The sequence below is a fragment of the Henckelia pumila genome, chromosome 4, assembly GCF_033568475.1.
Source record: "Henckelia pumila isolate YLH828 chromosome 4, ASM3356847v2, whole genome shotgun sequence".
Taxonomy (NCBI): Eukaryota; Viridiplantae; Streptophyta; class Magnoliopsida; order Lamiales; family Gesneriaceae; genus Henckelia; species Henckelia pumila.
The window spans coordinates 133,456,674-133,475,368 of NC_133123.1; the positions used below are offsets into that span (position 1 = coordinate 133,456,674).

Sequence of the window (18,695 nt, forward strand, 5' to 3'; positions counted from 1 at the left end):
TCAGCAAAACCAATTCAATGGAACTGCCACAGCTGATCCTCATTTACACTTGCGCACTTTTCTAGAGATTACTGATACTGTTAAAATAAATGGTGTTTCTGAGGATACAATACGCTTACGTTTGTTTCCTTTTTCTCTTAAGGACAAAGCACGGAGTTGGCTGCAGTCATTGCCACTAGGACGCATAACAACTTGGGAGGGCATGGCTGTGAAATTCTTAGAGAAATTCTTTCCACCATCCAAGGCAACCCAGCTAAAGATTGAGATCAGTACCTTTCAACAGCATGATTCAGAACAACTATACGAGGCATGGGAAAGGTACAAAGATTTGTTAAGGCGTTGTCCTAATCATAATTTTGCAGATTGGGAAGAAATAGAGTTTTTCTACAATGGATTGAATACGCCTACAAGAATGTCTGTGGACTCTGCTGCTGGAGGTACCATATTTGCCAAGGATCCCATTCAGGCGTATGATATGCTGGAACAGATGACTATCAATAGTTATCAATGGCCATCTGAACGTATGGGAGTCAAGAAAGGAGTGTACAGTATGGATCCTCTTACATCCATTACTGCACAGCTATCTGCGTTGAGTACACAAGTGGCTTCTCTGAACAAGGTGAATATCGCAGAACCTGCAGGTGTGTCGGTTGCCATAGATGAATCTCATCCACCTGAGGAAGCTCAATATATCAATCCCAGAGGCTATGGAAACTGATGAATCTACCCTTTTATAGTGGTGGCTTCCTACAATGAATGGTCAAGATCATTTTGATCCGACGGTGGAGATTAACTCTCCAGAAACTTCTACCATCCACACAAGTCTAGAGTCTTCCTTCTACAAGATTCTATACAAGTCATATATATACAAGTGTATTCTAGAGAGTTCTACATAAAGTTTATATCATGAATAATGTAGAAACTTTTAGAACTCGTGCAACCTCTACCATGCACCTGCTTTAGAGTCTTCCGAAATGCGCGTGAAGGTGCCGGTTGTGACAACACGCTCGTACTCGACTAAATTCCATGAATAAAGCTTGTTCAGTATTTTTATACTAGATGTTGTGACGAACATCTTGTTTGAAAGCAAAAATTTGGATCGTAAATAACACCAATATTTTGAAGTTATTAATTATCTTGAAATTTGTGATTTTTTCTCCTAAATTATAAGAATTCAAAATAGAATTAACAGCGTATATTTTGAAATGAAAGGGACCATCAATGTGTGTGGTTAGCAATTGGCCAAACATGTGATATGATTGATGAATGCAGATGTTGCATAATTAAGTTGACTAATTACAAATGTGAGACCACCTCCACTGGTTTAGCAACTTAATGGAACAAGTGACTTGGGGAAGGTTAATTTACCAAGTACATTAAATATATTTAATGTTTCACAAAAACTCTAAAATAGATTTACGGCTTAATTTTGTGAAATTAATCTTTTATTGATTACTCATGAAATAATATTATTTTTATATCAAAAATATTATTTTTTATTGTAAATATGGGTAGAATTGATTCGTCTCACAAGATAATAACTATGTTTATTTATGGTTATCAAATAAGTATGATTTTTTAGTTTATAGATTGGAAGTTCTATTTAATAATAAATAATTTATAAATTGTGACCGGTGTGATAATTAAATTTGTATTTTTTTTATTTAAACAATTAAACTTACAAATTATAATTTTCAAATTTGGTTTTGAATTGGACAATTAATTTAATCCATTTATAATTTAAGAGGAAGCAATAAATTAATATGCATGGAGTGAAATGAATTAATTTTAAAATGAATGACCATCACTGTTTTTAAATATAACACAACCTATAAAATTGCATTTTTTAAGAGCACGTCTCGTATGAGGTGGTCTTATGAATTTATAATCGTGATACGAACCGATTTGATCCACGTACCTAGACTGAAATGTAATACATAAAAGTAATATTTTTTATGATTCAAGTATAAGACGACTCGTAATACAGTTGGTCTAGTATGAGACGATAAAAGTTTGTGTTTTTTTTTTTTTTGTAATGACCATGCGATATACATTAAACCAGAAGAGTTACATGTTAAATTAAAATAAGTGAGTGAATTTCAATTACCCATCCAACCGAACTGGAGACAACAACATCTCTCTAATGAAAACATGAACAACCTGAATTGCTGATTAATTCTTTTTCTTTCTTTTTTAAAAGAGTACAAGATGTTACATCCAAAAGACCAAAACAACGATTTTACCATCTTCAAACAAGTAGAACCAAACTTGAGGAATCTGACTCGGCTTGTATTTGAAACCTCTCAAATTGGAATTTGAGAGTGGCTATATATGCATTATCCAAGTTTAGTTTAAAAAAAATGGACGGAGTTTTCGAACTAAAATATGTGAGATGCATTGGGGGGAAAAAAATAAATTTTTGATTATTTGTTTAATTTTTTTTAGTGACAATATGTGGGCCCATTAATAGGTGATTGGCCAGTTGCCAGTTGGTCTCATGTGGCTCTCATGTGGCTGGTCAATTCAGCTCTATGAGTCCGGTACAGTTCAATTTACTTTAAAAGTAGGGGTGGTTCGATACAGTATATCGTGATATTCAATGAATACCGCATTCCATATCGATACTGTATCGAAAATTTTGGTATATCGAAATTTTGATATGACATAAATTCATATCGTTCTTATCAAAAAATTTCATTATACCGAAATTCGGTACGGTATCAGTATGATATCGTGTATACCGATTTTTTTAATATTTTTTTGGGTATACCAAAATACCAAAATTTCGCAAATCATATACCGATACCAATATTGAAAATTTCGTTACGGTATGATATACCGAAATTTTTGATATATACAGTTTTTTTTGGATACGGTATAGACGGTATGATGACATTTCGTTATTTTTTTTCCAGCCCTACTTAAGGGTTCAGATTTTGAGTTGTTTCTTTTGTTATTTTGTTTTATGTGATTATACTATGTATTTTCAGGTGGAGGAATACACTGGGCTTTGTGTGCAACCTCATAAAGCAATATCAGATTTTGAGTGGGACACTTGTCATTTGGCTGCATATGAACGTGTAAATGCATGTTTTATCATCAGATTTCAGATTTGTTCAGCCAAAACAACCGAGAGCTTCAATTCTTCATTGGATTTTCATCTTCAAAATTCGATTGTTCAAGATCCGGCTGTCCGATTTAAAAACCGAGCATAGTTTTGGAATCCTTGCAAGAAGAGCTATCCATTGATGTAAGTATCTCTAAGATTCAGTGGGTCTCGAAATTATGATGTTATGATGTTGGGAAAAATCAGAATTTGAGTATGTGTTAGTGTTCTTGATGATATAAGCTTTACGATATCGAAATCGGAACGGAGAACGAACAACGTATGCAATTGTTATGATTTTCAAAATATATTTCGAATCCTTGCACCTTCTGATATGGTGGGTTAAGTTGATATTTTGGTGGTATGTGATATATTTGAAGTAGAATTGGTGGTTGGAATTGATAGATTTTAGTTTCGGGTACCGAATTTGTACCGTTACGCAGTCAATTTATGTTTGATAAATTCTGGAAATATATGCTGCTGGATTTTGAAATTAAGTGATGAAATGATATTGATATGAGTTATATATCAATGTTTAGATGATGTTTGAGTTGTTATAATTATCGGTTTCGAACCGTTACGTCGCCGGTTTGAATTTCGATCAAATTAGCAAGCCTTGAGTTGTTGAGCTTTGGAATGAGTTGAATGCAATATTGAATGACTTGATATGAATTTCAGATTTTTCAAGAATATATCGAGTTCGATTTCGCACCGATTCGAATCAATTGAAGATTGGTCAAGGTTTGAGTTGCTAGCTTTGATATTTCTATCATTCTATCTAGTGAGTTGATACAAGCTTGGTGTGTATTGTAGCTTGAGGATTGGAGCTACTTAGCTATCATGATTGGAAGGTATGATTCGACGATGACCAAATCAGGGAATGAGCATCGAGATGTGTTTGATCTCTCGATCCCTTAAATCACACAATAGTTTCTATTTTATGTGTTTATGTGCTTTACTATGCTTTATGTGAGTTATGTGCTTTGATTGCCTTACTTGAGTTCTTGAGTGCTGACATGTTTATTAGGCTATGTAGAAGGTGATTGTGTATGGTGTCATCCCATTGAGCCTAAACGTTCTTCTAGTTTTGCCTTGATATCATTGATGAGTTTTAAACATCGATATCGTGTATCTGTGATGAGTTTCAAGCATTGATGCCTAAAGCCGGGTTTATAACATCAATGAGGAGTTCTAGCATTGATGGTGAGTGATGTGTTTTAGCATCTAAACCGGTGTCGCCTTTGAGCCTTATTCATTTTTAGCCATTTAATGTATTCTGCATTTCATAAGGTGTTATTTATGATTTGAAATGCATGCTATGGCTACTTGTGATTATTTATATGTTCCGTCTTTCATACTAAGTCTTTAGACTTACCGGTTTTCCGGTTGTTGCTTTGTTTTTGTGTGTGCATTGCAACAGGTGTTTCAGGGCCAAGTTATAGGAGGCCATGAGCATTGGGAAGAGTTTAGAAGTGGTGCTCCGGGTTGTGTTGTAGCTTGTTGTGGAAAACTTATTTTTAAACCATGTTGAGTTTGGATGGTATACAACTTTTGTATTGTATAGCTTTGCATAGTCTAGAGTTGTTTAGATTATGTGTTGTTGGACCATGGTTTTGGGTAAGTGTATATAGCATTTGTATGTTTGGTATTGTTTACCTTGAAGTCTAGGTTATAAGATAGCAAGAAAAGAGCAAAGGACAGCACAAGAAAATCTGCAGAATTTTGAACAGGGCTTGGCCGCTCGATCGGTAAAGTTCTACCGATCGAGCGGGGCCTATTTTTGCTCAAACCCGAGAATTGGCAATTCTTGCTCGCTCGATCGGTGAAGTTCTACCGATCGAGCGAGGGTCATCTTATTAAAAAAAAAAAAAAATTTAGTTCTTGTGCTGCTTCTTTTAAATACTGTAACTCTTTTATTATGGTATTTTTAGTAGTCGAGCTCGGGGTCCCACAGTGCAAATTATTCATGCATCAATATTTAAGCTCTAAAAGCCTTAACTAAGTTATTTCATACTTCTAAATAAATTTAAGGAGACCATAGCTATATATGCGTCCGTCGGCAGCCCGCTGATGACAACTGCTCTCTAACCGGAGAACCCCTCCTACTGCTGCTCCACAACTCGAGCACAGCTTCGCTACTCGGGCATTGCCCTTAAACTATGTCAGACACTGTCCGAATATACTGAAATATACTTCCTACTCTAAAATTAGAGTACCCAAAAGCCTTAAAATAGATCCATATGGGCGAAGGAGAGGAATTCTGAGCGCTGTAAATGAGCCATCCCGCCCCATATTTATAGATGGAGATCGTTGCGTCCGTTCTCCACCTGTCCTGCCACGTGTTGATTCAATTCCATACAAACCGCATGTAGTAGCCCGACTTCATTTTACAAGATTAAATTTCTAATCATGGATTAGAGGCTTAAATTGGAAATAATTGGACAATTTATGGAAATTTGACCAAGGTGGGTTCGGACCATCCGAACCAGGATCGGAGGATCCGAACCACTTTGGAAGCTTGAGCTATGGATCGGATGATGTGGAGGGTTTGGACCATCCGAACCCAGTTACGCCATGCAAGTATGAGGTGTCAAGACTGACCAAAGACGTAGCAAGATCAGAGCGTTTGATGGCAGGATCGGACCGTCCGAAATGTGCATGCAGTCAAGGTTTGGACCGTCCGAACTCCGCCTATAAATAGGCAATTCGAGGCCTTATTTTATTCACACCTTTCACACTCTTCTCTCTCGGTCTTTATGCCTTTTAGGTGTTTTGGGGTGATTACAGCCTTCCTAGGTTTGGTCCTGGAGCTTGCTAGGTGCTCCGGGGTTGCTGCAGAGTGGTGCCCAAGTTCTGGGGCAGTTGTCATCAGCGGGATGACGACAAACGCAGGTATAGATTTTGCTCCTTATAGTAAATAGGGAGTATTATATAGTGTAGTTAAGGCTTTTAGAATAATTTTATAATGCATGAGTACTTTGCATTTTAGTACAGACGATATGCTTGGACATAGAGCTGGTTTAGCATTGCCTAGTATATGAGGTACGTAAGTATTATTCGAGATATCCAGATTTAGTATGCATGTATTATGTGTTTGCATGGATTATGTGATTGTATGTTTTATATGCCTTTATATACAGCATGTCATGACTGTATGTTGCATACATGAGCATATTGAGCCTTTACCTTAGAGGTATCCTGTAGTAGGGTGCTCACCCTACGAGTTTGTGGATGGTTGGATACATAAGTCCTGTGTCAGGTCACCGTTATGGTTGGACACTTGTACTAGTATCAGGTCACCATTACCCACTGGGTATAGGAGCCACCTCTTGATGCGACGGCGCAGCATGCTATATACCCTGGGCCCGGTCTATGAGCTTGTTTCTTGACCTGAGTGTCTTGGTACCCAGTTCACTTGCATATATGCACATATAATACCGTATACTCATACTATCGTACTGAGATTTTCATGCTCACGTCCCGTAATTTGTTGTATCTGGACACCCTATTTCATGGGGCAGGTCTGCGGCTGGATGAGGCGGGTGGTTCCAGGAGAGCTTAGGCAGTGGATGGCCAGCAGGATTATTGTCTAGGCTTATGTTTCTGTTGTTTTTGGATTGATCATAGTTCGATATGGTTATATAATAATTATTATAATTGGGATTTATTTATGCTTTTCTGCTGATATTTCTGATGATTTATTTAATTAAGTTAAATGCATGCGTAAACTTTTGATTAGTAGGTGATCACGGTGCGGGTTACTACACCGAACACCTGTCCCTGACCTAGAACGTTGTATACGTTTTCACTTCGTTGCATCCGTTCTGGCCATGAAATTACTGCTGACGTCATCTTGCTGACCTCATCAAAGATACCTGGCTTGGAGAGAACATTGCGTCCGTTCTCAGGATCGTTGCCAACGTTCTTAGGTTCGTTGCGTACTAACTGCCCAAATGCTTGAGATCGAAATCGTACCGTTACGCCGCCGGTTCAAGATTTTGACTTGTTATGCATTATAAATCTCTAGAGCTCATATTCAAGTTGATTGTGGAGGAATTGAAAATGAGATTATGTTTAGAATGAAGATATAATGATATTTGAATCGAAAGATTTATCGGACTCGAATAGTTGCGACGTTGGTTTGAATTTTGATTATCTTAGCAAGATTTGAACTGAATAAGCTCTAAAGAATCATCAATTCAGATTGGAACTTGATTTTTAGATATGGTATAATCTATTTCAGATTTGAATTGAAGATTATCGAAGTTGAATCGACGAGTTCGAGTTCGAATGACTTGAAGTGTTTGCAGTTGAAAAACACCTTCAAGTAGCACTGATTGAAATGAGCAGATTTTGATGACCGATTTGGCTAGCGTTGTGATCTACTTGTCTTTGTGCAATAATTGAGAATTCTTAGAACTCTGTTCTAATTGATACGCGTGTGTAGATATCTCATCATAAAGCCACGCTATCAACCCTGATTTGGGGTATTGTATAATAATTCATTAGTGATGAATTGGTCACCAGTTATGTTTATTATTTATTGGCCCGTATTCCTTAGTTTTCGAGCTTGCATTGAAGCATCCATCCTAATATTGAAATGCAAGTGAGTTGTTTCCACTTTGCAATGATTAGTGTCCAGAATTTCCTGTATATTGATGATCATGATTTGAGCAATTATCTTCGAGACTATCTGATGTTGAATTAGAGAATCATATACTTGGAAGTGATGGCTCGTAACTGATAGAGAGTGCTAGTCAAAGAATACAATAGACCGGGTATTCTGCTTTGAAGTCCTTTGTTGCCAAAGGAGAGAAAAAAAAATGGGCCGATGAGATTATATTTCTACTATAGCCTATTGAACAGGACTACAGTAAAGTAGAAGTATCTGTTGCAGTGAATAGACGATTTGTTTAACCAGTGGCATGGTGCTTTTGTCTATTCAAAGATTGTTTGAGTTTAGATATCATCAAGTGAAAATCAGTGAGGTAGTTGTGCCTAAGACCTGATTATGCTGTTGGTGTGATGAATACTTCAGCGATGTTCATGAGTTTAATGAACAGAATTTGTCGAAGATTTATTGGTGAATTTATTGCGTTATTTAGCGATGATATCTTGAGTTAGTTGATGAATGAGCCGAAGTAAACAGAGCAATTGTATGCCAAACTGTCCAGGTGTGAATTTTAACTGGATAGAGTTGTAATTCTTGACTTTATTATGTCAAACGACAGGATTGTGATGAATCCTAGCAAGGTTGAGACATTGAATAACTAAGGTCTTAGCAGAGATTGTTAGAGGGTTCTCATGTAGTGCAAGATTATCACCCAATGAACCCTGACAGATGTGAAACTGACGAGTTGAGTAAATTTGCTGAAAGAGTATTATCAAGACAGATGTAATGTAACCACTGAAGCTTAAGTAGAAAAATGTGCGATTTGATCTTATCTACTATTGATGTGGTTATATTGATCAAGAGTTATCGTGCTTCTAGCATGGGTTTTTGTGTTAGATTTGCAACTGAGTAGAGTATTTGCAATCCAAGCTAAGCCAGTATTGATTGTGAGGGTTACAGAAGCACGAAAATCCACTCAGATTATGTGAAACTCGATAGATAAAATCAGATTTAGACATGAGTTTGAGTATCAGTTGAGTATGGATGAAGCTTGGTGTCTGCAAATACAGGTATTATTGTGCATAGTATTTCAGAAGTGAGATAATAAATTCTGAAAGAGGCATATTACAATAAATTTTGTATCCATCCAGATTATAGTATGAAAGAAAATATGATAGAATTTGTGTTCCGATACCTAAACTGTCGGTAATGAAATCAAAACGAAAGCGACCAAGTGGTCTATTGTACAGTTTAGCGTGTTCAGAATAAGAATGGGATCAAAACACGATGAAATGTGTCACGAAATTAACGAAATCCTAGAGAGGATATGATGCAATAAGGTAGTTTATGATAGATTGAATACATCTGATAGAGTATTCCTTATCAGATGCTATTCCGACATGACCATCTGATCACTTTGTATGACAGAGCTGTTGTGAAAGGGCATGTTGTGCCAACGTTTGCTATCTCTAAGTGAGATCCTCGATTTATTTCGTATTCTTGGCACACTCTGAAAGAATCATTGGGTACTCGTTTGCTTAAGAGTACAATGTAACATCCTCAGATTGATTGACAATTAAGATAATTGATCTAGATTCGAGAGGATTTTTAGACTGGCTCTATGTATATTCTCGCATCATTGATGACGAGTTATAGCATCGATGATGAGTATTGATGATGAGTTATAGCATTGATACCGTGATTCCGAGATATGACATCCATGATGAGTTATAGCATTGATGTCAGGATGCCGAGTGTTAGCATCTACATGAGCTTAGCGAGAGCATTTGAGGTTCAAGATTACTCTTGTTTGGTAAGCTTATTTACCATTTATAAATTCCTACAGGAACGCTCATAAGCAATCATGATAGTGATTTTGTTGCAGCGTTCTGAGGTAGAAAGTAAAGGTCTTTTCGGTGGTGGAATGATTTGTTCTGTTACTTCAGCAGTAGGAGATGCATAGTTCCTTATCTGGGACGACATTTAAGCAGCATGAATTATTGAACTAGAATGATCAGGAGAAATTTTGGAGGCAATTCGATTAATTCATTCTAGAATGAAGCAGAGCAAGACAGAGTATAAGTATGAGCACCAGATAAGAGCAAGTTACGCAACGCACCAGGTAAGAGATTAAAATTCTCTTCAGTTTTATCCGTTATACACGAGGTGTTATACGTTTTGCTGTGAGGAAGTATGAGTTAAATACTTTCTATGTATTTTATCCAGGTGAGATATAACTGGATGATATTTTATTCTAGTTTACGTGCAGCAGTATATATACAGTGTTGAGAAAGCTACCTGAGAACTAGAGCAGGATATGAGATAGTTGTATCCGGAACTCGTCTTAAAAGGTGAAACTATTTCAGTATTTATTCAACCCATGATATTGAGATTGAGATGCGATATCCTGAGCTAGGTCACTGAAGAGAGGTTGTTACTTCAATCATTTATTCAGCCTATATCTGTTACAGGATGATTGCAAGCGATTTCGAGGACGAAATCATGTCTTAGAGGGGGAGAATTGTAAGGCCCCAAAAATATTAAGTTCTTAATTACGAAATTAGAGATTTAAATTCCGAATTTTGGAAAATATTAATTGGAGATATTATGGAAATTAGAGATTTAATTTCCGAGCTGAAAATATTTAATTTGACAATTTACGGATATTGAGATTTAAAGTCCGGGATTCTTAAATTAAAAGTTAGAAATATTTGAATTAAATATTTATGGGATTAAGATTGAAATTACGAGTTTGAGAATTAAATAGGATTTAATTTGAAGAAGAAACTCGAGCAGGGGCCAAATTGCAAATATTGGACAATTCGAGGGCCAAAGTGCAATATCAGATTTTGAGTGGGACACTTGTCATTTGGCTGTATATGAACGTGTAAATGCATGTTTTATCATCAGATTTCAGATTTGTTCAGCCAAAACAACCGAGAGCTTCAATTCTTCATTGGATTTTCATCTTCAAAATTCGATTGTTCAAGATCCGGCTGTCCGATTTCAAAATCGAGCATAGTTTTGGAATCCTTGCAAGAAGAGCTATCCATTGATGTAAGTATCTCTAAGATTCAGTGGGTCTCGAAATTATGATGTTATGATGTTGGGAAAAATCAGAATTTGAGTTGAAAGAGTGGGTTAGTGTTCTTGATGATATAAGTTGAAAGAGTGGGTGCCCGGTGAGCCAACTTGTGGCTAAGGGCTTTGATGACTCTTTGTATAAACAATCTTTTGTTTAATATTATTTACACTTTTATTAATGGCAATGACTTTATCTTTCTTCATATTGTTATATTGTGATATACTATTGTTGTTTTGATAAAGACATTGAATATACTATAGTGTATGTAAGATGTGGTAGAACATGGAGATGTCTATCATGAAACACATCTTATAGTCACTGTATATTCTAAACTGTTCCTAGTCGATTGAGCCGTCCGATAATAAGGATAAGGATCGCTCGAGTTTGAGACTAGCATTTGCGATGCGGAGTACCACGTTTCATTGGTAAGGAACATAGAGATTTTCGAAGCATGCAAATGGATATTCATATGATGAATGATCAAACTACCCTATCCGGACTTTCCAAGTGGTTATCACTTATCGAGTGGATAAAGTCCGCGGTTTTGGTTGTACACCATTAGTCCTTATTACTTGAAACATCATTGAGACTCTATATGCTAGTACTGTGCTTTGACTCGTTTATCGACTCTATTGGGGTCATCAGGTGTCGGGATTAGGTACAGTTACAACACATATAGGAGTCGATGCTTTGTTGTCAAGGATTCACCACATACTTGCGAGTGTGGATATCCTATGCGATCTGAGGAGATATTAGTGTGACGAATCTCTGGCCAGAGTACATGATGTGATTTAAGAAATGGTTTCTTAGTAGCACATGCGATGTCACTATTTGATCTTCAAGATGTATTGCATAGTTATCGAATCTCGAACGACTCTCGATATACCAATGGTTGTTGATTCGATCGGGATATATGGATGAAGGGACCGTACTGTACGCTAACCAAAATCTATTGGTTCTTGTAGGCACTATCAGTGATACCTAGGGAATCATGGGGCGATGTTGCTAGGCGCTCTTACCATGATTCGATGGGCAAGTCGGAAATTGTTGTTCCGAGTCACAAGGAGTTGTGAGCCCACGGCTAGCTGTATCCCTGAACCATTGAGGGTCACACAGAGTAATGGATTTTTATCCCCGTTGAGATAGTTAAATTTAAAGAGTTAAATTTAATGAACAAAGAAGTTGGACTTCTTAATTAAGAGTAGAGGAGTAAGATTTCCTAAAATGACATAGGGATGGGCATTTTTGGAAACCACTGAATTCGGATTCAAAAAAATTTATCTTGACTTTAAAAGGTGCAGAAATGGTTTCTGTGCATATTGGTGAAATCGGTTTATCAATCGGAGTCACGATGAATTTTATATTAATTTCTGAACATGCGGGCTTTGCTTGTCGGGCTTGAACTTATGACTAATGGGCCCTAAGCTGTTAGTGGCCTACATTATAAATAAGTTATTGCAGTACAGAAATTAGATACAACAGGTCACAAATTTTCGAAAAACCCTAATTATTTTTCTCTGAAGTGGCCGCCCCTTTTTCCCCTCCGCTTGGTAAAATCCAGTCTGTGAATTTTGAATTGCAGTCTGGTTTAACGGATCAAATTCGTTAATCTCTTCGTAGAAACTTCTGATAGATTTTCTAGTGCAATCTATCAGAGGGATTAAATATCCGTTCGTGGACCTGATTGAAGAACAGTTCATCCATCAGTTCCAGGGATATACAACAAGAGCAGAGAAATCTGTTGGTGTCCAAAAATCTCGATTCGAGATTAAAGGTAAAAAATTTATAATCGTTATTTAATTTTTACACACACAATTTAATCGTAAGGTTGATACCCATTATGGAATCGTTCCATATAAAAATTTTAAACTTCCGCTGCACCGGGTATCAATCCTAATTGATCTGATCGCCGCGTTCTCCAACATTAAGTTGATATTTTTGTGTTATGTGATATATTTGAAGTAGACTTGGTGGTTGGAATTGATAGATTTTAGTTTCGGGTACCGAATTTGTACCGCTACGCAGTCAATTTATGTTTGATAAATTCTGGAAATATATGCTGCTGGATTTTGAAATTAAGTGATGAAATGATATTGATATGAGTTATATATCAATGTTTAGATGATGTTTGAGTTGTTATAATTATCGGTTTCGAACCGTTACATCGCCGGTTTGAAGTTCGATCAAATTAGCAAGCCTTGAGTTGTTGAGCTTCAGAATGAGTTGAATGCAATATTGAATTACTTGATATGAATTTCAGATTGTTCAAGAATATATCGAGTTCGAGTTCGCACCGATTCGAATCAATTGAATATTGGTCAAGGTTTGAGTTGCTATCTTTGATATTTCTATCATTCTATCTAGTGAGTTAATACAAGCTTGGTGTGTATTGTAGCTTGAGGATTGGAGCTACTTAGCTATCACGATTGGAAGGTATGATTCGACGATGACCAAATCAGGGAATGAGAATCGAGATGTGTTTGATCTCTCGATCCCTTAAATCACACAATAGTTTCTATTTTATGTGTTTATGTGCTTTACTATGCTTTATGTGAGTTATGTGCTTTGATTGCCTTACTTGAGTTCTTGAGTAATGGCATGTTTATTAGGCTATGTAGGAGGTGATTGTGTATGGTGTCATCCCGTTGAGCCTAAACGTTCTTCTAGTTTTGCCTTGATATCGTTGATGAGTTTTAAACATCGATATCGTGTATCTGTGATGAGTTTCAAGAATTGATGCCTAAAGCCGGGTTTATAACATCAATGAGGAGTTCTAGCATTGATGGTGAGTGATGTGTTTTAGCATCTAAACCGGTGTCGCCTTTGAGCCTTATTAATTTTTAGCCATTTAATGTATTCTGCATTTCATAAGGTGTTATTTATGATTTGAAATGCATGCTATGGCTACTTGTGATTATTTATATGTTCCGTCTTTCATACTAAGTCTTTAGACTTACCGGTTTTCCGGCTGTTGCTTTGTTTTTGTGTGTGCATTGCAACAGGTGTTTCAGGGCCAAGTTATAGGAGGCCATGAGCATTGGGAAGAGTTTAGAAGTGGTGCTCCGGGTTGTGTTGTAGCTTGTTGTGGAAAACTTATTTTTAAACCATGTTGAGTTTGGATGGTATACAACTTTTGTATTGTATAGCTTTGCATAGTCTAGAGTTGTTTAGATTATGTGTTGTTAGACCATGGTTTTGGGTAAGTGTATATAGCATTTGTATGTTTGGTATTGTTAACCTTGAAGTCTAGGTTATAAGATAGCAAGAAAAGAGCAAAGGACAGCACAAGAAAATCTGCAGAATTTCGAACAGGGTTTGGCCGCTCGATCGGTAAAGTTCTACTGATCGAGCGGGGCCTGTTTTTGCTCAAACCCGAGAATTGGCAATTCTTGCTCGCTCGATCGGTGAAGTTCTACCGATCGAGCGAGGGTCATCTTATTAAAAAAAAAAAAAATTTAGTTCTTGTGCTGCTTCTTTTAAATACTGTAACTCTTTTATTATGGTATTTTTAGTAGTCGAGCCCGGGGTCCCACAATGCAAATTATTCATGCATCAATATTTAAGCTCTAAAAGCCTTAACTAAGTTATTTCATACTCCTAAATAAATTTAAGGAGACCATAGCTATATATGCGTCCGTCGGCAGCCCGCTGATGACAACTGCTCTCTAACCGGAGAACCCCTCCTACTGCTGCTCCACAACTCGAGCACAGCTTCGCTACTCGGGCACTGCCCTTAAACTATGTCAGACACTATCCGAATATACTGAAATATACTTCCTACTCTAATATTAGAGTACCCAAAAGCCTTAAAATAGATCCATATGGGCGAAGGAGAGGAATTCTGAGCGCTGGAAATGAGCCATCCCGCCCCATATTTATAGATGGAGATCGTTGCGTCCGTTCTCCACCTGTCCTGCCACATGTTGATTCAATTCCATAAAAACTGCATGTATTAGCCCGACTTCATTTTACAAGATTAAATTTTTAATCATGGATTAGAGGCTTAAATTGGAATTAATTGGACAATTTATGGAAATTTGACCAAGGTGGGTTCGGACCATCCGAACCAGGATCGGAGGATCCGAACCACTTTGGAAGCTTGAGCTATGGATCGGATGATGTAGAGGGCTTGGACCATCCGAACCCAGTTACGCCATGCAAGTATGAGGTGTCAAGACTGACCAAAGACGTAGCAAGATCAGAGCGTTTGATGGCAGGATCGGACCGTCCGAAATGTGCATGCAGTCAAGGTTCGGACCATCCGAAGTCCCCAATCGAACCGTCCAAACTCCGCCTATAAATAGGCAATTCGAGGCCTCATTTTATTCATACCTTTCACACTCTTATCTCTCGGTCTTTATGCCTTTTAGGTATTTTGGGGTGATTACAGCCTTCCTAGGTTTGGTCCTGGAGCTTGCTAGGCGCTCCGAGGTTGCTGCAGAGTGGTGCCCAAGTTCTGGGGCAGTTGTCATCAGCGGGATGACGATGAACGCAGGTATAGATTTTGCTCCTTATAGTAAATAGGGAGTATTATATAGTGTAGTTAAGGCTTTTAGAATAATTTTATAATGCATGAGTACTTTGCATTTTAGTACAGACGATATGCTTAGACAAAGAGCTGGTTTAGCATTGCCTAGTATATGAGGTACGTAAGTATTATTCGAGATATCCAGATTTAGTATGCATGTATTATGTGTTTGCATGGATTATGTGATTGTATGTTTTATATGCCTTTATATACAGCATGTCATGACTGTATGTTGCATACATGAGCATATTGAGCCTTTACCTTAGAGGTATCCTGTAGTAGGGCGCTCACCCTACGAGTTTGTGGATGGTTGGATACATAAGTCCTATGTCAGGTCACCGCTATGGTTGGACACTTGTACTAGTATCAGGTTACCATTATCCACCGGGTATAGGAGCCACCTCTTGATGCGACGGCGCAACGTGCTATATACCCTGGGCCCGGTCTATGAGCTTGTTTCTTGACCTGAGTGTCTTGGTACCCAGTTCACTTGCATACATGCACATATAATACCGTCTACTCATACTATCGTACTGAGATTTTCATGCTCACGTCCCGTACTTTGTGTATCTGGACACCCTATTCTATGGGGCAGGTCTGCGGCTAAAAGAGGCGGGTGGTTCCAGGAGAGCTTAGGCAGTGGATGGCCAGCATGATTATTGTCTAGGCTTATGTTTCTGTTGTTTTTGGATTGATCAGAGTTTGATATGGTTATATAATAATTATTATAATTGGGATTTATTTATGCTTTTCTGCTGATATTTTTGATGATTTATTTAATTAAGTTAAATGCATGCTTAAACTTTTGATTAGTGGGTGATCACGGTGCGGGTTACTACACCGAACACCTGTCCCTGACCTAGAATGTTGCGTACGTTCTCACTTAGTTGCATCTGTTCTGGCCATGAAATTACTGCTGACGTCATATTGCTGACCTCATCAAAGATACCTGGCTTGGAGAGAACATTGCGTCCGTTCTTAGGATCGTTGCCAACGTTCTCAGGTTCATTGAGTACTAACTGCCCAAATGCTTGGGACCCTCTGGATTATTTTTCAGCGTTCTAAATCTATTTTTGAATTCCTTAGACCCATTTGGAAATCCCTTAATCATGTTTTACTTTATATAAACATGATCGCTGGATTAATTAGCCATTAATAATTAATTCTGGATACGGGTCACTACATGATTTGAGAAAAAATCCAAGGCAAGAATTGAGTATAATGATGATGGTAGTGGTATGATAATGGATTTGACTAAGATTCAATGAAACAGTTTCGATTACGAACCAGAAGAATGATGAATGAGAAGAAGTGGTGATGGTTCTTCTACAATTCTGAATCAAAGAGCCCTAATCTGGCTTAAAATTGACAGTTGCAGGCTTGATAAACGAGGGCACAAGGTGCACTATGAAATTCCAACTATCAACAAACTAGACATGAGATAAGTCCACTTGAGTATATCACTTGCTAAATAACTTTCTTCAATACTATTATTGGTAATCACCAAATATCCACAAACATCAAAATAAAATAGCATCACACTTTAAGCATTAACTTTCTCATAGTAATATTTATCAATATCAAGCTATCATGAATTATCATCATTACGCCCCTAAACAATATAAAAAATTTAATGAGAAATAAATTTATAAATAAATCTAATTTTCTTTAACAATACTTCTTACTTGTAATGAATGAATATCCCCTAACTGATACGATAAATTCATCTGACTAATTGAATATAAGTTTGTATTAAGTTCTTGTGTCATATACAAACCTAAATAAAGCTATAATACATGTTTGTATACATTAAAACAAGAAATAAAATTTTAGTATCTAAAAAAGAAATTCATAACCTTATTATCTGTTGGGATTGAAGACGTGTGCAGAGGAAGGGGTCAATACCTACTTCTAAAATTTTTTGAGAATTTTTAACCGAGCGAGTGGGTGTTAACCAACTAGACCAAAGTTCTCAACTTTTGAAATCACTCAAACAACTTAAAAAGTGCGAATTAGTTTGATAACTTTCAGTGAATCTCTATACTCAGTTCACAACTATATCAACTAGATAAAATGGAAATAAAGCAGGGGACACAAGAGATATGGAAGTTCGAAGGCTGAATCATTCTACATCTTTCTCTCTTCCACTTAGGAATGATTTTACTAGAAGACTTGGGCTTTACAAACAGTGTAACACTCACTCCAATATTATGACTTATCCACTGCCTAACTTAGAACTCCTAGTGTAACGACCCACTGTATCAAGACGGGTCTTTTCAGCGTGCTTATGTCCTCACTCACACGCACCCTGGAAAACTTCCCAGGGGGTCACCCATCCTATAATTGCCCCAAGTCAAGCACGCTTAACTTTGAAGTTTTTATGTGATGAGCTTCCGAAAAGAAGATGCACCTTCTTGATATGAATAGTACATATGAAATCTTTTAACCCCTCCTCAACCATGTAGTCCCATACCTACACAGTCTCAAAATCCCTCTCATTTCGGCACGGGATCGGTTCATTCATGTCTCCCTTCGCCTAGAATCCTACCAGGAGCCGCTCATTGTCCGTGCAACCTCTTGGCACCGGCGATCACTCCCTGCCTCTTCAGCCCCGGGCGTCACATGCCCACCATCTTCCGCTTGGTTCGTCCCCGAACCATACCGTACTAAGAGAGGTCGGCTCTGATACCATTTGTAACGACCCACTGTATCAAAACGGGTCTTTTCAGCGTGCTTATGTCCTCACTCACACGCACCCTGAAAAACTTCCCAGGGGTCACCCATCCTATAATTGTCCCAAGTCAAGCACGCTTAACTTTGGAGTTCTTATGTGATGAGCTTACGAAAAAAAGATGCACCTTCTTGATATGAATAGTACATATGAAATCTTTTAAGCCCTCCTCAACCATGTAGTCCCATACCTACACAGTCTCAGAATCCCTCTCATTTCGGCACGGGATCGGTTCATTCATGTCTCCCTCCGCCTAGAAGCCTACCAGGAGCCGCTCATTGTCCGTGCAACCTCTTGGCACCGGCGATCACTCCCTGCCTCTTCAGCCCCGAGCATCACACCTAGTACACAACAAGATAAGATAACAAGTTTTATCACTGTACAACAATCACAATATCACTTGTTTGAATCCTTAGATCCAAACTTTTAAACTTCTTCTTTGTGAGCCTTCTATATGAAGCGTTCGAGAAGCTTTGATTAGGACTTTATTGATCATGAAGATTTGATGTATATCAAGTAATTAAGAGTTGATTTTGAGGAGATTGAACTTTCAGGTGTGCTCAAGTGTTGTGCGAATGCAAGCTTGTAAGCGAGAGAAATAGAGATTCAGAGATTGCTTAAGTTCAGTTCTTC

General features: G+C 37.6%; 1 non-coding gene across 1 annotated transcript; it reads right to left on the minus strand.

Annotated features, from left to right (window-relative positions):
- Positions 1-251: 251 nt before the first annotated feature.
- LOC140870196 (small nucleolar RNA R71) lies at positions 252-357 on the minus strand. Its single transcript, XR_012147169.1, has one exon. It is a non-coding gene; the product is annotated as a small nucleolar RNA R71 (small nucleolar RNA).
- Between the last annotated feature and the right edge of the window lie 18,338 nt (positions 358-18,695).